Raw genomic sequence first — 4,416 nt, 5'->3', positions numbered from 1 at the left:
ATCTAGGTGGGGGGATGGCTTTGCTGATGCTGAAGGGTCTCTCTCCTATGTGGTGGTGTGAGGAGTCCTGGCACTGGGAGGACTGGGTAGAGGTTGGAGTGGCCAGGGGTCTGTGCAGGGCAGCAGGAGGGAGCAGTCCCATCAGAAAGCTCAATCGGCTGCGCAATTGGCCCATAGAGCATAGAGCGATTGGCTGCAGCTCTGGTTTCCTGGAGATCTTGTGCAGGGTTGACAGGAGCCCTCTGGGATCCTGCCAGTGCTGCAGGTATGGGCTGATTTTGGGGGCTTACCCGGTGGTGCCAATTTCTGGCAATTGTAATGGTGGCGGTAATACTAAGTTTGCTCCTTCCCCATAGGCTGGGCGGGGGGGGGGGGAATGGGGGAGGCATTCACCAACTCGGAGATCTTCACCAGATTCTCTTCTAACATTTCACAGGTATAGTATTGAGCACTTTCTTCAGCTTTTGGGTGCTCCTCTGCTAAAACTCTGCAGGAAGTCCTAGTGCAGCATTGCATAGACCTATGTGGTACAGGTGCTCCAGAAGAGTCCCATTCACTTTTTCTCTTTTGCCTTTTCTTGTTTGCCTGCTAGGATAGTCCTTTTGTAGTAGAAAAAGACTTTAGGTATTTAAAGTTTGATTGGAGTGGATCTCTTGAGGTAATGGGTGGCTGTGGCACTAGATCTTCTTTTGGTCAGAGATACTTAGTGGGCTGCCTGTGAGAACCTGACCATTTTCCCACAACCCGTTTGGATATTTAAATTATATTTCTTCTTAGTGTTTATTGGAGCATTGCAGTTTTTCTGGAATTTAAGGTTTTCTGTGAAACTTTTTCTTCAAGTAATCCAACAGAATTAAATATTATATTTAAAAGATGTCCTGTAGCACCTAGATTTTGTAATTATAATATTAAGATGAAATTCTTATTGTTTGTACAAAAATCCTTTTTAAGTCCAAACAGGAAATATGCTCATTTCATCAGCCTTAGGTCTACTTCCTCTTTTTTTCTCCAGTATCTTTCCTGTTTTGGAACAAGTGTCATGGATGTCTGTCCATTCCAAAGTAAGATTACTCCATTAATTCATTAGAAAAGGAATACAATATTCTTGCCTCTAAAGACAGCTTTGAGGATAATGATAATCTGATAATTCACATATGTGAATTTTCAAAATTATATTGATTATTTTTTCGGTAGGTCATGGGGCTTGAACTCTGGGCCTGGGCATTGTCCCTTAGCTCTTCAGCTTAAGGCGAGTGCTCTACCACTTGAGCTACAGCACCACTTCCTCCTTCACTTCTTTAGTTAAGTTAATTCCTAGGTATTTTATTTTTTGTGGGGCTATTACAAATGGAGATGCTTTCCTAATTTCAGCCACACTTTTCTCATTGTTGGCATACAGAAAAGCCATTGATTTTTGGGGGTTAATTTTATAACCTGCTACTTTGCCAAAGTTTTGAATCAGCTTGAGTAATTTGGGAGTGGAGCCTATGGGATTCTTTAAATACAAGATCATGTCATCTGCAAAGAGGGAGAGTTTTATTTCTTCTTTCCCTATTTGGATCCCCTTTATGTCTGCATCTTGTCTTATTGCTGTAGCTAGGCATTATAATACTAGATTGAAGAGAAGTGGAGAGAGTGGGCATCCTTGTCTTGTTCCTGAGTTAAGAGGAAATGGCTTTAGTTTTTAACCATTGAGTATAATGCTGGCTGTAGGTTTGTCATATACAGCCTTTATTGTATTGAGGAATAACCCCTGCTTTCACTATATTTGATGTCAGTATAACTTGTGGAGGAGATGGGGAAAAAACAGTTCTTTAAGGATACAGGTGGACCTGTTGCAACAATGAGAAGTACAAGTTGTCATGTCCAAAACGAGCTTTACAACGTCGGTGCGGGGGGGGGCAGGGGGGGAAGGAGAAGGATTGGGATTGGGGGGGAGGGGGGAGGCTGGGAAAGGATGTGAAGGGTAAACAAAGGAGGAGGCTGCAATGCTTGGTAAGAAATATACGCATTATCCTGCCCATGTAATTGTAACTCCTCTGTACAGTATGTTCACAAATAAAATAAAATTAAATTAAAAAAAAAAGACAGCAGTACCCAAGTCAACTAGCTCCGACCATTCTATGTTAGGGAAAGTGGTATCAGCCACAGGGGTGTCAGGGATCATGTGGCTGGAACAATGGTGTTATGAATTATAGGTAGCAGAACAGAGTAGCAGAGAATAGGATACCTGGGAAAGGGGAATTGTGACTGTATTCGCTAAGTTGCACTGCCAAGAAATTGTGTAGCAGCAACAACATTGCAGGGATTGGAGTAGTTAACACAGGTATCCAGACAGTTTAGCAGGGATAAGGAGGAAAAGAGAAAGTGAAAGAGTAAAAGTTGTGAGGGATTAAGGTGGCACAATCAGGGTAACAATGTCATGGGTGTGCAAACTGTTTAGCCAGTACTAGGATAGAAGCAATTTGCATGGTATACTGATGTGGTGCAGAGCTCAGTGTTTCCCTCTCCAGTTTTGGCTGTCAGATCTTTAGGTAACTACTGCTAGCAACTCATTATCAGTATGTTGGGTTCAGGCATGTTCCATCCATAAATGTCTACTCCAAATAGATTACAATGTTTGACAGTGACTTTGGGGTCTTTTCCCTAAGCATCCTGAGAGAGGACACTCCACAATCCTGCAGAACAGGCTCCACATAGTGAGCTTCAATCAACTTTTACAAATCTCACTGCTTCTCTCCAACGTCAATTATCATGGTAGCAAGGGATCTGAGGACTGCTCAGCAGCAGTGCTCTGGGAAGGTACCAGTTCTTACCCTGGTATTTTGGGAGCTCCCTTGAAATGGGCAAGAGCACTTGCAGCTGCTCTTCCAACATCTCTGTGGCTCTGGAAAGCCAGACTGTTCTACCTCAGATGGGTTACTTTGATCTACAGGACCAAATGTGGCTTCAAACTTTCTCTGTCTCCTCTAGGTGATCATCACCTTCAACTGTCTCTCCTTTTCCTCCCAGGTAGTTGCTTCATCTCCACATCCTTTGATTTCTGCTTTGGATCAACCTGTGGCTTTCACACCAAACCCTTCCAATTTCTCATCTGCCTCTCTAGGTGTGAATTGGGCATAGCAAGCTACATGTAACTTCTATATCTATTTATCAAGATTAACTCTGGAATCCAAGGTAGTACTAGGCAACTAAGAACATGGGTAGCATCTTAAATACTCCCCTCCCAATCACTGCTCATTGACAAACGTGCAAATGTGCTGTGATCAGTCTCTACATTTCCATTACGACAGTACAAAGAGTTTCCATCAAACAATTTAGTTTATTTACAAAATTCCAGACCAGTCTTGGGCTCTGCCCTAGATCTTCCTGTTCTGAAGGCACTGAGTACCCCTAGATACAACTCAGACCTAATGACATGGGTGAATAGAAATATTGGTGAGTATTGCTTAGTGTTCTGAAGTTGCGCTAAATTGTTGTCATGTTATGGCTGCAGTCTAATCAATGTCCTTTCCTGATCTTCACCACATCTCTTTATTTGGTATTAGTAGCAGGTGGGAAGATCTAAGAAGCTCACCTAGAGTTTGGGCCTGGGTTTAAAACCTCCATTTTGTGATCATAAAAACTCCACCACTTCTTGAAACTAGATTTAAGAGGAAGCAAGGAAGTTGGTTTAGGAATTCAAAAACTTATATAAATAATTCATAGATTAATATCTGAATTCTTCCCTTCCCCCCTCAGAATATTATTTCCCATCTGTGTAGACATCAATACACTCTTTTCTCCTGGAGCGTTTGAGTGTGGCACATCATCTGCTTCTTATGTGTACTGCTTTACACAGGGAGATTTTTCTCCTAAGCTTAAAATGACTTCAGTGCTTGGTGTACTGTGCAATAGGCTAAACATGCCTACTCATTTGTTCACACCCCTAAGTAGAACTGTCAAGGACTAAGGACTAGTCAGGGCTCACTTGTTGTCAGTGGTATTGCTCTGAGGAATTGCTGTCAATGTTGCCCACAGTGCCTAGGCTGAGGCCTCTCAGAAAGGCTCCAAATTCAACCTGTATGAGTCTCTGAGTTGATCACCATAAAGCAACTATGTTCCACAGTCTGTGACTCACTCACTTCTGTGGATATATGCACATGAGGTCTCAAGAAGAGAGTTCCCTGGAAGGAAGGTCCTGGAATGCAAAACATCTACTAGGACAATGGAAACCTGCGGTTGGGTGTTCTTAATATGCAATGAAGTAACAAGAAAGAAAGACACACTGTCAAACCCTAAAGCAAAGGGTCAGAAGGACTGAGGGGAAGGGAGTCCCATGATCTGGAATATAAATGGAACTTACAAGCCCCTTCAGGCTCTGACTTTCTAGGTTGAAAGGAATGTAACAGGCAGACTGAGTTTCTAAGAACTCAG

Source organism: Dipodomys merriami, unplaced genomic scaffold (assembly GCF_024711535.1).
Source record: "Dipodomys merriami isolate MVZ:Mamm:240054 unplaced genomic scaffold, mDipMer1.0.p SCAF_105, whole genome shotgun sequence".
In the NCBI taxonomy this organism is placed as follows: domain Eukaryota; kingdom Metazoa; phylum Chordata; class Mammalia; order Rodentia; family Heteromyidae; genus Dipodomys; species Dipodomys merriami.
Note: the sequence above shows the minus strand (reverse complement) of the source record.